This window comes from Schistocerca serialis, chromosome 11 (genome assembly GCF_023864345.2).
Source record: "Schistocerca serialis cubense isolate TAMUIC-IGC-003099 chromosome 11, iqSchSeri2.2, whole genome shotgun sequence".
Taxonomy (NCBI): domain Eukaryota; kingdom Metazoa; phylum Arthropoda; class Insecta; order Orthoptera; family Acrididae; genus Schistocerca; species Schistocerca serialis.
In genome coordinates this window covers 89,177,911-89,194,216 of record NC_064648.1, presented here as the reverse complement: position 1 = coordinate 89,194,216, position 16,306 = coordinate 89,177,911, and the positions used below count along the sequence as shown (strand labels likewise).

The 16,306-nt window shown below is 45.0% G+C and overlaps 1 long non-coding RNA gene across 1 annotated transcript in view; it reads left to right on the top strand.

Moving 5' to 3' along the window:
* Nucleotides 1-15,913, top strand: part of LOC126427067 (uncharacterized) — a 546,217-nt gene extending 530,304 nt beyond the window's left edge. Inside the window, exon 3 of the long non-coding RNA XR_007576518.1 lies at nucleotides 15,630-15,913. This is a non-coding gene — a long non-coding RNA (uncharacterized LOC126427067). The remainder of the gene's footprint in view (nucleotides 1-15,629) is intronic.
* Nucleotides 15,914-16,306: the final 393 nt, after the last annotated feature.

The window sequence follows — 16,306 nt, the reverse complement described above, 5'->3', positions numbered from 1 at the left end:
TGCCATCGAATCACCACATTGTGTACCGTGATTGCCCACTCCAAAAAACTTTTTTGCCCTTTTCAATCGTGCAACGTTTACGCTCGTTACACCGAGTGAGGCATCGTTTGGCATTTACCGGCGTGATGTGATGTTTATGAGCAGCTGCTCGACCGTGAAATCAAAGTTTTCTCACCTCCCGGCTGTCATAGTACTGTCAGTAGATCTTGATGGAGATTGCAATTCCTGTGTGATGGTCTGGATAGATGCCTGCCTATTACACATTACGACCGTCTTCAACTGTCGGCGGTCTCTGTCAGCCAATAGACGAGGTCGGCCGATACAGTTTTGCGCTGTACTTGTCCCTTCACGTTTGCTCTTCACTATCACATCGGAAACAGTGGACCTGGGGATGTTTTGGAGTGTGAAAATCTCGCCTACAGACGTATGACACAAGTGACACCCCGTCACCTGACCACGTTCGAAGTCAGTGAGTTTAGCGGAGGGCCCCATTTTGCTCTCTCACGGTGTCTGATGACTACCGAGGTCGCTGATATGGAGTACCTGGCAGTAGGTGGCAGCACAATGCACCTAATATGAAAAACGTACGTTCTTCGGGGTGTCCAGATACTTTTGGTCACATACTGTGTGCCAGTTGTGGACCAACAAATTATAGGCTTGCCCAACTTGTGAAGCTCTTTCCCTTGAAAAAAAGAAAAAAAGGAAAAAGAACGAATTTTTCTGAAATTGTAATCATTGATTCGTTGTGAGTCGCTTTTTTTCCCTTAAAGTGTATATCACACTTTTTTTTTCATTCAATGCTGCTCGTGTAAATACAGGGTATTTATAAATGAATATCGGGGTTTTAACGCTTTATAATATTTATTATATTAAACTTAGAGTTATAAATGATATGTCAAATGAAAGAGCAACTCAAACAGTTTTACCAAGAATCTCATAAATGTTCAATGCGAGCACCATTTGTCGCACGGCACACATCAAATCTACAGCCGAGTTCTCCCCAAACGTTGATAAGTGTGTCTTCAGTGATTGTATCAACAGCTGCTTCAATCCGGTTTCTTAATTCAGAGAGGTCTGCTGGTAGCGGAGGCTCGTATACACTATCCTTGATGAAGCCCCAAAGGAAAAAATCGCATGGCGTTAGGTCGGGTGAACGTGGAGGCCATGCAAAGCAAGCCCTGTTATTGGGCCCCTTGCGGCCTATCCAGCAATTGGGTGCAGTGAAGTTCAACCAATCGCGTACTTCGTTATGCCAGTGAATAGTTATAAGGTTCTTGGTAAAACTTAGTTGCTCTTTCATTTGACATACAGGGTGATTCAAAAAGAATACCACAACTTTAAAAATGTGTATTTAATGAAAGAAACATAATATAACCTTCTGTTATACATCATTACAAAGAGTATTTAAAAAGGTTTTTTTTTTTCACTCAAAAACAAGTTCAGAGATGTTCAATATGGCCCCCTCCAGACACTCGAGCAATATCAACCCGATACTCCAACTCGTTCCACACTCTCTGTAGCATATCAGGCGTAACAGTTTGGATAGCTGCTGTTATTTTTCGTTTCAAATCATCAATGGTGGCTGGGAGAGGTGGCCGAAACACCATATCCTTAACATACCCCCATAAGAAAAAATCGCAGGGGGTAAGATCAGGGCTTCTTGGAGGCCAGTGATGAAGTGCTCTGTCACGGGCTGCCTGGCGGCCGATCCATTCTCTGTAAACTGTTTATACCAACGTTTAATACACCACCTATCAGGAGGTTTAACACCATACTTCGTACGAAATGCACGCTGACCAACTGTCGTCGATTCACTTCTGCCGTACTCAGTAACACAAAAAGCTTTCTGTTGAGCGGTCGCCATCTTAGCATCAACTGACGCTGACGCCTAGTCAACAGCGCCTCAAGCGAACAAATGTACAACTAAATGAAACTTTATAGCTCCCTTAATTCGCCGACAGATAGTGCTTAGCTCTGCCTTTTGTCGTTGCAGAGTTTTAAATTCCTAAAGTTGTGGTATTCTTTTTGAATCACCCTGTATAATTTATAACTGTAAGTTTAATATAATAAATATTATAAAGCGCTAAATACCCCGACATTCATTTATAAACATCCTGTGTTGTTGTCGTCCTATTGAATTCACTGTAGCTATGGAAACGAACAGAGATACTCTGACTTCTCGGCTCCAAAGGTACATCACAAAACGAGCTGTCCTCCTTCGAACTTTATCGATGTCCTCCGTCAGTCCTACACGGTAGGGATCCCATAAGCACAGCAATACTGTAGCAGAGAAGGCATATGCGTAGTGTGGGCACTCTCTCTGGCAGATCTGTTGCGTCTTCTGTGTTCTGCCAGTAGTTTTTGGTTTTCTGCTATTTGCCCTGCAACTGAAATTTAACAGACTCCTTTTAGCACTCGCGTTGATCACGTCACAGTTAGGGCCAGGTGATTCTCGATTTTGCTGTACACCCTTAAGACGGTGTTATGTAGTGCTTTTCCTGTTTTTTTATTTTAAAGAAAAACTTGCGTCGAGAGGAAGACTCTACTCGACATCGCGTAAAGGCCTTCGAATAGTTCGGGGCGGTTGGTGGCAGATTTGAACGCCACAGTTTTCAACCTAGAACAAATTTCAAAAGCTGTTTCCAAAATCATGATATTGTCTAACGTAGTAAGTCGGGATATTTAAGGAAAATGATTTTTAACAAAATGGCTGCTCTCTGAAGTAAGTCAGTATTGACGAAACAATACTAGCCATAAAAACGTGCATAAAAAAGCGAAATTGAAATATATCGTAAAATATCCTGCGTACTAGGTTAGACGAATCGCCGACTCACAAGTTACAATAAATAAATAAATAAATAAATAAATAAAATAATCGCCGACTCACAATTTAAAAAAAAATGTTCAAACGGCTGTGAGCACTATGGGACTTAACATCTGAGGTCATCAGTCCCCTAGAACTGAGAACTACTTAAACCTAATTAACCTAATGACACCACACACATCCATGCCAGAGGCAGGTTTCGAACCTGCGGCGCACACTGAAGCGCCTAGAACCGCTCGGGCACACCGGCAGGCCAAGTTACAAAAAGGTATAATGTAGTTGCAGGTATATTGGGTGAGTTATAGCTTCAGTCAACTTTAAAATTGTTGTTTTGAAAATAAATAAATAAATAAAAGCAAGCGTTTAAAGGTTCAAATTGTGGTTTTTAACTTTTAATCGGCAATACCAGCACCGGACAGTTGGCTTTTTTCACTGATATCGAAACACTCTTATTTTGACGAAATTGTATCGATTAACTGGCTTCTGCTTACCAATCGAAGTGTTTTTTGCATGTCCGGGATTACTGTTCGAAACTTTTCTGTCCGTGTAAATACATCTGTTTGTCATTCTCAAGCATTCAACCATTTATTTCATATTAAAAACAAGTGATGAAGTAACATGTTCAGCAGGCGTGAGAAAACCACGTGATTTCAGACTGTGTACGCTTTCGAAGAAAAATCTTGTTGAGAATAGTATTTTAGTTGACATAAATGTCCTCTGTGACACTATTATGATCTATCCCGCTGGTAACTATTATATTACAACTTCGGTCAAATTTCAGCGCTCTGATGTGTTGTAAATCGCAAATTTAACATATTTTTACACTTATGGCACACTGAACATGTATGAATCTTGGAAACGAACTCTCTAATGAACATTTCAAGCACATAAAAATCAGGCTAAAATATTTCTACCTCACCTACCCCGGTGAAGTCAACTTCAACTTTTAGATCCATACAGATATCTAGTCTAAATATTTCACAGTGGATTTGATATTCTGCTAACGATACTACACTGTAAATGACAGTGTTGTCTCCAAACAATCGAAGAGGACTGTTCAGATTGTGTGCTAAACCGTGTATACAGGGTGTTACAAAAAGGTACGGCCAAACTTTCAGGAAACATTCCTCACACACAAAGAAAGAAAATATGTTATGTGGACATGTGTCCAGAAACGCTTACTTTCCATGTTAGAGCTCATTTTATTACTTTTCTTCAAATCACATTAATCATGGAATGGAAACACACAGCAACAGAACGTACCAGCGTGACTTCAAACACTTTGTTACAGGAAATGTTCAAAATGTCCTCCGTTGGCGAGGATACATGCATCCACCCTCCGTTGCACGGAATCCCTGATGCGCTGATGCAGCCCTGGTGAATGGCGTATTGTATCACAGCCGTCCACAATACGAGCACGAAGAGTCTCTATATTTGGTACCGGGGTTGCGTAGACGAGAGCTTTCAAATGCTCCCATAAATGAAAGTCAAGAGGGTTGAGGTCAGGAAAGCGTGGAGGCCACGGAATTGGTCCGCCTCTGTCAATCCATCGGTCACCGAATCTGTTGTTGAGAAGCGTACGAACACTTCGACTGAAATGTGTAGGAGCTCCATCGTGCATGAACCACATGTTGTGTCGTACTTGTAAAGGCACATGTTCTAGCAGCACAGGTAGAGTATCCCGTTTGAAATCATGATAACGTGCTCCATTGAGCGTAGGTGGACGAAACTAAAATGAGCTCTAACATGGAAATTAAGCGTTTCCGGACACATGTCCACATAACATCTTTTCTTTATTTGTGTGTGAGGAATGCTTCCTGAAAGTTGGGCCGTACCTTTTTGTAACAGCCTGTATACATTATAATCAACAAAGACCTACGTCACTTACTTCGGGAACACCAGATATAATCTGTTTCACTAGATGACTTTGTATCGGTTACTAAGAACTGTGACCTTCCTGACAGGAACTCACGAATTGCAGTATAATAAAAATTTTAGCAGCTCTGTGAACGTACACATGCAAATTTCTGTTTATGTGAGCATGTTCCTGTGTTAGTTTCGTTGGTATTATCGGAAAATTGTCTGTGTGAGCAGTTTATCCAGCTCTGTTCCTTCTCCAACCCCCACCCTCTCTGGAATTTTTACGTTTTGCTTTTATTTATTTAATTATTTTTGACGGAGAGAAACGGCGCAGTTTAGCGGGGTCTCGTGTACTCGACAGCCCTTTAGGCTAAGCTTAGCGGGCTCAGGCCGCCCTCAGAGGCCCTTAAGGGCTGTAAGGGCCTCGTTATGTGGCCACGCGGAGCCGACATTCTAGTGGCGAGCGAGGTTGAGGTGGGAGGGGGGGGGGGGGTTGTTGAAGTTGTTTTGTCGTGTTGTTTGCTGGCAGCGGCGGCTATGTTGACCCTGCCCTGCTCCACTGAATACTTCGTGTCAGCTAGCCCAGCATGGCTTTGAGCTATTACGCGGTCGCCTGGTCGTCGTCACCGCAGCTGTTACCTAAGCGAAGGGAACGCGTATGAGGAACTTTCAAAAACAATCTATGAAACTGGAAGAGTATGCCATCCATGGTCGGCTGTAGGATTCATTCAGCATGTAGAAAAGTCAAATTAAACTTCGGTGAAATAGCCGCGCTGGATTAGCCGTGCGTTCTTCGGCGCTGCAGTCATGGACTGTGTGACTGGTCCCGGCGGAGGTTCGAGTACTTCCTTGAGCATGGGTGTGTGTGTGTGTTTGTCCTTAGGATAATTTAGGTGAAGCAGTGAGTAAGCTTTTTTGAACATTCGGTGAAATGAAAAGTAACGACATTAACATTAAGCGTGAAATGGGATTTCCACTGTTATGCAAAGAGCAGAGAACGCGACAGGTGAAAAGAAAATATAGAAGGATCCTAAGAGGCGAAGACTTTTGTGATAACGTGATTGGGTAAGAAATGGGAGTCAATAAGAAAGATATAGGCGATCCGGTATTAAGGTCAGAGTACGACAGAGCATTGGAAAGCTTACGATTAGATAAGGTAGATGGGATGGATAACACTGTTTTGGATTCATTGGCGGAAGTGGAAAAAAATGGTTCAAATGGCTCTGAGTACTATGGGACTTAACAACTGAGGTAATCAGTCCCCTAGAACTTAGAACTACTTAAACCAAACTAACCTAAGGACATCACACACATCCGTGCCCGAGGCAGGATTCGAACCTGCGACCGTAGCGGTCAAGCGGTTCCAGACTGAAGCGCCTAGAACCGCTCGGCCACACCGGCCAGCGAAACGTATAGCATAATCAGCTTAATTGAGTGAAACAGTAACTTTACTGTTACCAGTCACTGTTTATTTATCACCACGACGCTTTTCTAAGGTTTAAACCTCCATCATCAGGTGTTAGTATGACATTTGTGTGTGTGTGTCTGTGTGTGTGTGTGTGTGTGTGTGTGTGTGTGTGTGTTACATTACGATTATTACGATTTCTGGAGGAACGGGTGGCACTGTTTAGTGTCTCTCCACTAGACAGTACCACAAGTTTTCCCAAAAATCGTTACACAGACATGTCATACCAATAAATATGAATCCACCTGATGATGGAGGTTTAAACCTTTGAAAGGCGTCGTGGAGATAAATAAACAGTGACTGGTGATGGTAAACTTTTTGTTTCATTTAACGCCAGGAACCGCGGTGCTGCTTCGGTCGCAGGTTCGAGTCCTGCCTCGGGCATGGATGTGTGTGATGTCCTTAGGTTAGGTAGGTTTAAGTAGTTCTAAGTTCTAGGGGACTGATGACCTCAGATGTTAAGTCCCGTAGTGCTCAGAACCGTTAGAACCATTTTTCATTTAACGTCAACAACAGTGACGGTAACACGTAATCTAACATGTTCGCATGTAAAATCCGCTTAATGCTTGCCGCATCCAAGTTAGTTGGATAGTTGGTTAGCTGATTTCGGGGAGGTTACCAAACAGCGAGGTCATCGGTCCCAACGCATTAGGATGGGGAAAGAAGTCGGCCGTGCCCTTTCAAAGAAACCATCCCGGCATTTGCCTAAAGCAATTTTAGGAAAATCACGGAAAAGCTAAATTAGGTTGGGCGGACGTGGGTTTAAACCGCCGTCCTCCCGAATGCGAGTTCAGTGTGCTAGCCACTGTGCCACCTCTCTCGGTCATGAATCCAAGTTGCAGACAAGAGTAATATACTAGAAGACTGGAAAAGACGAGTGAGCAGCTGTTACTGATGATAGTTTGGTTTTAGGTAGGGTAAAGGCATCCGAGAGGCAGTTACGACATTGCGCTTCATAATGTAAGCAAGGCTGAAAAAAACTGAAGATTCATCGACATGGAAAAAGCGTTCGACAGTGGTAAACGGTGCAGGATGTTCGGCATTCTGAGAAGAACAGGAGTAACATATGTATACAATCACGAAGAGGGAAAAACAAGACTTGAAGACCAAGAACGAAGTGTTAGCATTAAAAAGCGTCTAAAACAGGGATGCCGTCTTTCGCTGCTGGGATTAAAATTCAAGTTGAAATCATATCAGTGATAAGATTCGCTGACAACATTGCTATCATCAAATGTTCAGATGTGTGTGAAATCTTATGCGACTTAACTGCTAAGGTCATCAGTCCCTAAGCTTACACACTACTTAACCTAAATTATCCTAAGGACAAACACACACACCCATGCCCGAGGGAGGACTCGAAGCTCTGCCGGGACCAGCCGCACAGTTCATGACTGCAGCACCTGAGACCGCTCGGCTAATCCCGCGCGGCTGCTATCCTCAGCGAAAGTAAAAAAGGATTACAACGTCTGCTGAAGGAAATGAAAAGTGCAATGAGTACAGAATGTGGACTGAGAGTAAATCGAAGACGGACGGTTGTAATGAAGAGTAGCAGAAATGATATTATGGATTAAATGGTTCAAATGACTCTGAGCACTATGGGACTTAACATCTATGGTCATCAGTCCCCTAGAACTTAGAACTACTTAAACCTAACTAACCTAAGGACATTACACAACACCCAGCCATCACTTATGGATTAACTTAATATCAAAACTATTAATCACGGAGTAGATGAACTTCAAGAATTCTGCTACCTTCGAAGCAACGTAACACTTGATGGATGGAGGAAGGACGATATGAAAAGCAGACTAGCAAGCCAAAGACAGTATTCTTCCCTACCAAAAGCCCGTTGTTGTCAAACGTCGACCTTAATCTGAGAATGTACGTTTGGAATACGGCATTGTATACAGATGAAACCTGGACTATGGGGAAACCAAAACAGTAGAGAAGCGAAACATTTGGGTTCTGGTGTTACAGACGAATGTTTAAAATTAGACTGATAAAGTAAACAATGAGGAGGTTACGCGCAGAACTGGAGAGGAAAAGAGTAAGTGGAAAATACTGACAAGGAGAAGAGACAGGATGGTCAAACACACATCATGAAACAACGTCCATGGTACTGCATGGAGCGCCGACCGGAGTGGCCGAGCGGTTCTAGGCGCTACAGTCTGGAACCGCGCGACCGCTACGGTTAGTTAGGTTTAAGTAGTTTTAAGTTCTAGGGGATTGATGACCTCAGAAGTTAAGTCCCATAGTGCTCAGAGCCATTTGAACCATTTGAACGATTTAAACTACATGGAGCTGTGGAGGGTGAAAAGTGTAGCTGAAGCCACAGATGGCAATACATCCAGGACATAGGTTGCAAGTGATACTGTGGGATGAAGAGGTTGAAAAAGGTGAGGATTTCGTGGCGGGCCGCATCAGACCAGTCAAAAGACTGATGACTCAAAAAATTGACTATTTAGGACCCGTCGTGCTGCTTCTCCTACACTGACCGATACAGTGTATTTAGCTGTCCCCATTACAGAAGCATGCCCAACATCTACATCTACATCTACATATCTACATCTACATATATAATCCGCTAGCCACCAAGCGGTGTGTGGCGGAGGGCAGAATTCGCGGCAAAGTCATATCACCCCGCCCCCCCTCTCTGTTCCACTCGCGGATCGCGCGAGGGAAAAACGACTGTCTGAACGCCTCAGTGCGACCTCTAATTTCCCTTACCTTTGAATGGTGATCATTGCGCGATTTGAAAGTTGGTGGTGATAATATATGCTCATCATCCTCGGTGGAGATTGGATTTCGGAAATTAGTGAGCAGCCCCTTCCGTTTAGCACGCTGTCTCGCTGTATATCTGCAAGTGTGTCCCACTTCAAACTTTCATAGATGTCGGAAAGGTACAGTGAAAACTGACTGTCTGAAATCCTCGGGAACCGAAAATGCAAGTAGACGGTGCCGCAAATTAACTTTTATAACGAGAAGAAACCTCAGTTCCCGTGCTGCTGTCATTTGTTGACAGTGATAGCAACAGATATCGCTGCCATCGTTATGAGAGCGAAATGAAGTAGCTAATTAGTTAGTTTCATGTTCCACAGACCATTTTGCACGATAAGTGATAAAATTAATTTGAAATACAGCTATATGCTGAATATTTATAAGTTTTTTAATTTTTTGATGCATATAAATACCACACACCAGGTTAGGCGAGAGCGCTAATGCGCTGCTTCCTGGACTCAGGTAGTTGCACCAGCCCCGGTTCGAATTCGCCCGGCGGCTTAACGACGAGAGCTGGTGTGCCGGCCAGCTTGAATCTGGTTTTTATGCGGTTTTCCACATACCACGAGGTGAATACCGGGCTGGTCCCCACGTCCCGCCTCAGTAACACGCCTCGCAGACATTTGCAACACGTTCGCACTATTTCACGATTTACACTAGATGCAGACATGTGGGGTACACTGACTGTGTCCCGGGGCCTACACGGTGGCGGCAGGAAGCGCACACTGCCGCCCCTTCAAACTAACTGTTGCGTCTAGACAAGACAGCCTAGACACAATGAGAGGAAGCCGAAAGGCACGCACTTAAACTCACGCAGGCTGGCGTGAGGTCTGAAACAGGATACGTAATGAATGCTATAAAGAAAAGTACGTAGCTTCTGGAATACTTAACTTTAATCCACATTTGTAGAACATCGCTCTTGATGAAACATGCTTCACACTATTAATTATTAAAGCTATGGCGCCTTGCTAGGTCGTAGCAAATGTAGCTGAAGGCTATGCTAACTATCGTCTCGGCAAATGAGAGCGTATTTGTCAGTGAACCGTTCCTTGCAAACTCGGCTGTACAACTGGGGCGAGTGCCAGTACGTCTCTCTAGACCTGCCGTGTGGTGGCGCTCGGTCTGCTATCACTGACAGTGGCGACACGCGGGTCCGGCGTATACTAATGGACCGCGGCCGATTTAAAGGCTGCCACCTAGCAAGTGTGGTGTCTGGCGGTGACACCACACTAACCATGCCAAATCTGATTGTAAGATTGGCGACCCTGCGCAAACTACGGGAATAGGCGCAAGTAAAAGAAGAAGAATATGTATACGAGGGTTGGAACTTATATAGTGGCAACTACTTATTCACAACTGATACAAAAGAGTTACATGTTTGCCCCTGTTACTATCCTTCAAAGTAGTCACCAGCGTAGTGTAGAAGCCGTTGCCAGCGATGTGGAAGGCGTAGTATACAGTTAGCACAGCCTGTTCTGTTGACGGTGCGAATGGAGCGGTCTAAAGTTATGGTGGTTCTCGTGTACGACTGTGATGGTGTTATCCTAACGCATTGTCTTCCATCACGGTAGATCTCCAGTGCACAGTATTACTGTTCGTTTTTGGAGCATCACCTGCGACCAGCTTTGCAAAGAAGCGGCGACACTTTCTGCTCAACCCACCCATCATTTTGTACGACAATGCGCGGGCGCATACAGCGCAAGCTGTGGCTGCTCTGTTCGGTCGATGGGACTGGGAAGTACTGTGCCGTCCACCGTACTCCCCAGACTTGAGTCCTTGCGACTTTCATTTGATTCCGAAGATGAAGGAACCACTTGGTGGCATTCGCTTCAGAACTGTTGCAGAGATTCGTCAGGCAGTAGACTGCTCCACTCGCACCATCAACAGAACAGGCTCTGCTAACTGTATACTACGCCTTCCACATCGCCTGCAACGGATTCTGCACAACGCTGGTGACTACTTTGAAGGATAGTAACAGGTGCTAACACGTGACTCTTTTGGATCAGTTGTGAATAAATAGTTGCCACTATATAAGTTCCAACCCTCGTAATTAGAAATATACAGAGGTGATTTAGCAATTCCTACTGCCACCTTTATACACATTACAATAACAGAAATCCTTCTACAGAAGTAGTTATCAAGGTGAAACTTTCCCGGTTTGTTTCTAAATTTTACTTTGCTACCTACCACGTACATTGAAGAGCCAAAGAAACTGCGTAACATCGTGTAGGGCCCCCGCGAGAACACAGAAGTGCTGCAGCACGACGTGGCGTGGACTGAACTAATGTATGAATTAGTGCTGGAAGGAATTGACGCCATGAATCCTGTAGGGCTGTCCGTAAATCCGTGAGAGTACGATGGAGTGGAGATCTCTTCCGAACAGCTCGTTGCGAGTCATCCCAGATCAACAATGTTCATGCCTGGGGAGTTGGCTGGCCAGTGCAAGTGTTTAAACTCAGATGAGTGTTCCTGGAGACACTCTGTAGCAATCCTGGATGTGTGTGGTGTCGCATTGTCCTGCTGGAATTCCCCAAGTCCGTCAGACTGCACAATGGAATGAATTCATGCTGGCGATCAGACAGGATGCTTACGTACGTGTCACCTGTCAGAGTTGTATCTAGTCGTATCACCGGTCCCGTATCACTCCAGCTGCACACGCCCCACACCATTACAGAGCCTCCACCAACTTAAACAGTCCCCTCCTGACATGCAAGGTCCATGGATTCATGAGGCTGTCTGCGTACCTTTACACGCCTTTCCGGTCGATGCATTTTTCCAGTCATCAACAGTCCAATGTTGGTGTTGCCGGACCCAGGCGATACGTAAAGCTTCGTGTCGTGAAGTCATTAAGCGTACACGAGTGGGTCTTCAGCTCCAAAGGCCCATATTGATGATGTTTTGGGGAATGGTTCGCATCCTGACACTTGTTGATGACCCAGCATCGAAATGTGCAGCAATCTGTGACGTTGAACGATTCTCTCCAGTGGTCGTTGGTCCCGTTCTTGCAGGATCTTTTTTTGGCCGGACCGATGTCGGAGATCTAATGTTTTATCGGATTCCTGATATTCACGGTACACTCGTGAAATGGTTTAGCGGGAAAATCCCCACTTCATTGCTGACTCGAAGATGCTGTGTCCCATCGCTCGTGCGCCGGTGGTAACATCAAGTTCAAACTCATTTAAATCTTGATGACCTGCCACTGTAGCAGCAGTAATCGATCTACCAACTGCGCCAGGTACTTGTGGTCTTACATAGCCGTTGCCAATCCTACGACCCCATTCTGCCTGTTTACATACCTCTGTATTTGAATACACATGCCTAAAACAGTTTCTTTCGCGGCTTACTGCATGTCGCCGTTATACTGCTCGACAATGGCGGTCGAGAGTAGTGCAGATACGGGATTCATCACTGAAGAGAATGCGACGCCATTCATCGGCATTCCTCGTTATCCAGACCTGGCACCACTTCTTACACAGCCGTTTGTTTCGCGGTGTTAACGGCAGCCTGCCATGGTAAGGTATTTCCCCAGCCCGGCTGCTGTGCTGCTAGTCTCCGACCAATGGTGCGAAATGACAGAGAGCTGAACCGTGAATTTACTTTCAAAATCTTTTCTTAAAGAATTTACTTTATTTACTAGCGACTCATCAAGAATATTAACACATTTAATCAGACTGGGTGAGCGTGGAAATAGTTGCCAGGGAGTAACTGATGAAAATGAAATTACCTTTAACAAATGGGAATTTTATTCAGAAAAGCCTTTTCAAAAACAGCTTTATAATTTATAAGCAGAAAAGCACCCTGGAAATATCAAGTTACAACTTCATTTAGAGGCAGAAAGAACAATATCGACAGTATGAGCCTTCGGGCTGAGAAGCTTGCCGCTCCCTTTCAACACGGCCGTAGTCACGACCGCTCACAACAACCTCTGAAAGACTACACTGGTGCAAATCTGCAACAGCCCGCATCTCGTGGTCGTGCGGTAGCGTTCTCGCTTCCCACGCCCGGGTTCCCGGGTTCGATTCCCGGCGGGGTCAGGGATTTTCTCTGCCTCGTGATGGCTGGGTGTTGTGTGCTGTCCTTAGGTTAGTTAGGTTTAATTAGTTCTAAGTTCTAGGCGACTGATGACCTCAGCAGTTGAGTCGCATAGTGCTCAGAGCCATTTGAACCATTTTGAAATCTGCAACACACCAGACTACTTTAAATTAAAAATGTTAACAACTCGCACAAACACATTAACTATGCACCCCGTAAGAGGGATGGAAATGGTACAAACACTCACACTAAGAACTTATTTGCCGCCGAAAGTGCAATTTGTTTTTAAAAGGACTCTCACGGTGGAAGGGTGGCAACTTTATAAAAATGACTAAACAAAACCCAGGAAATTCAGACTTGCTTAAAATGTACAACATGCTCTACATTACATATATACCGCCTCGCAAGATGATAGGCAAGATAAAAACATATTTCAGGAATTCGGCCTTTACACCTTAATTCTATAAATTCGTTAACACCGAATCAGACATACATGACAGAGGCAGCTATTAACGTACGGCAGACAGACAGACAGACACTAACTGCCTAACAAATGCGGACGAGAGACAGGCGAGCCAGTTGGGGACGAAAGACTGACCAACCACACAAGTAGAATTTAACAAATCAATGAAAGAGCATATCACCAATCACTTAACTTCTAATAAACTGCGAAGTCTGGCGAAGACCTGGCGCAGCACCCCCAAAACGCTCTCCCGAACCGTCCGCTGCCAGCCGCTTCAACGGACGCAGGAAGGCGCGCCGATCTCCCGTCTCACGGCGTCGCAGCTCGCACCGGCCAGACCGATGTCGTGGGTTGACTCCTGTTGCTCTCGTGTCGACCGCGAAGCCACTACCCCTCGCTATACGGCGCGGCCCACTGGACTCACGTGGCGACCTGACCTCAAGACGGACAAGTCATCTTGTGTCATAGTGCGCGACCGACCAACCGATCGATCCAACCGCCAATGTCCATTGCCTAAACAGACTGCCGGCATAACACATACTAGCACTCCGGACGACAGACAGACACTGACTGCCCCACACCAGGGTGACCAACAGAGTAGACTCGCCCCTAGCGTGCTCATAGCGCCCCTTAAATGCACGTGAACAGGCAACCTTTCCCCTTTCCCACCAGAGGGAGACACCAAAGCTGCGACTGCCACAGCGGCGCCACCGCCAGAAACGGAGGGCGACTGCTTCACACTACGCGCTGCGGCGCGCTCTTCAAAACAGCAAATTTTACCACGGCTCAAGAGCGTTGCAGGGAGTTGATTGCTTCTTCTCAGATGGGAGTCACTGATGTGAAGAGGTTAGGTTGTGCAGGAGCCATCTCTCTTGCGGAGATTAGAACTGGTAGACCAGAACCTTGACGACAAGTATACCTGCTCTCATGTTTCCATGCAGTCCAACATCGGGCCACTGTTGCAGCTGGATGTCTCCCATTTCTGGATACTGAACGATTCGACCAGCTGGCCAAATGGACACCCATAATGATATGAGTTTCAAACTGCCAGGTGTTGACAACGCTATGTGACAGGTTCAAAATGGTTCAAATGGCTCTAACCCCTATGGGACTTAACATCTGAGGTCATCAGTCCCCTAGACTTAGAACTACTTAAAACTAACTAACCTAAGGACATCACACACATCCATGTCCGAGGCAGGATTCGAACCCGCGACTGTAGTAGCCACATAGTTCCGGACTGAAGCGCCTACAACCGCTCGGCCACCACGGCCGGCTCTGAGTTCATAGCAAAACTAATTATTTTATACTGAATTCTTTATGCATATGCTACTGTAGAAATCCCAGTGAAATTTAAAATTGTATTTATATAATTTTAATTGGCAAATATGAGCCATGAAAGACAATTAACCTTTTTCTATGTCTTCTTTGGGCCACTTTCCCCTATTTTATATTGATATATTCTTCACCTAACATTTCTGCTTGTAGAGTGAGTTGGTTTGCACTCAAATGTAGACCACATACTTTGTATCCCTGTTCGATAAATTCAGTTTCTTTTTACCTAAGAATGCCGTATAGATGTACTTCACCATTTGCATTTCATTTAGTTTATCTGTGTTTCTTTCTCTGAGTACTTCCTTTCTCCGCCAACGGCCTTCCCGCTGTGGTAACACCGGTTCCCGTTATATCACCTAAGTTAAGCGCTGTCGGGCTGGGGTAGCATTCGGATGGGTGATCATCTGGTGCACTCAGCCCTTATGAGGTGAACTGAGGAGCTACTTGACTGAGAAGTAACGGCTCCGGACTCGTAAACTGATACACGTCCTGCAAAGCGGTGTGCTGACCACGTGCTCATCCATATCCGCATCCAGTGACGCCCGTGGGCTGAGGATGACACGGCGGCCGGTCGGTACCGTTGGCTCTTCATGGCCTGTTCAGGCGGAGTTTAGTTCGATTTTACTTCCTTCTTCTGGTTTTACGATGTACACTTTAGGCAATTGTACCAATGTTTTTTTCACTGCTACACTTTCACATATTTCTCTTGTAAGGCCGAAACGCGTAAAGCAGCATAAAATTAATAAATGGATGGGGCAATACTAATAATAGTTTTTGGGTTATTTTGATATGACAGTAGTACCATTTTGTCTGCAGTTTACATTGTCATGTGTACTTGAAGCCTAAACATTTATAATATTGTTTGGTTTCAGGTAAGCGCCAGAAATTGCAGCAGCTTCTGTGAGCGGTCCCAATACAAGTGAGTGATAACACTTTACTGAATGCTTACTTCTATATGAGCTTAGAGTTGAGCATGTGTGCAAATTTACTTTCCTTACACGACTTGTTCGGCGAAGGAGTGATTTTCGTCCTCATTGCTGGAATTAGAAAGAACTGTACTGAGTACATTACATTGGATTCCTATTTTCTTGCATAAAAACTTTTAACATTCGCTAATGACGGCCTCATTCTTCCACAGACGAGAAGGGGCGATGAGTTGAACGGCAGGGTACTGTCTTCAAACCAGTTTATAACACCACAAAGGCGTGATCGAGCCCAGTTGAATCAAATACTGTGTCTAAAACAATTTCCCGAAAGTATTACTTATGCATCTAATCATATATGCGACTAGCGAACCATGCAATGCCTCGCAAAGGCTAAGTACGTACGGGAACTGGATATACATCCTAATCACATCTCGTTCTCTCTCTCCCACCCCCCCCCCTCCCTCCCTCCGTCACACTTACTTTCTCCATCTTCTCCTCCTTCGCCTCCTAGCTCTCTCTCTCTACCCATCTCCTCCTATCTCCTCCCGCTCCACCTTCTCCTACGATATGTCCAATCCCTACTCCTTCATTATCCATTTACTCTCCCCCTGTTTGACCTTGAG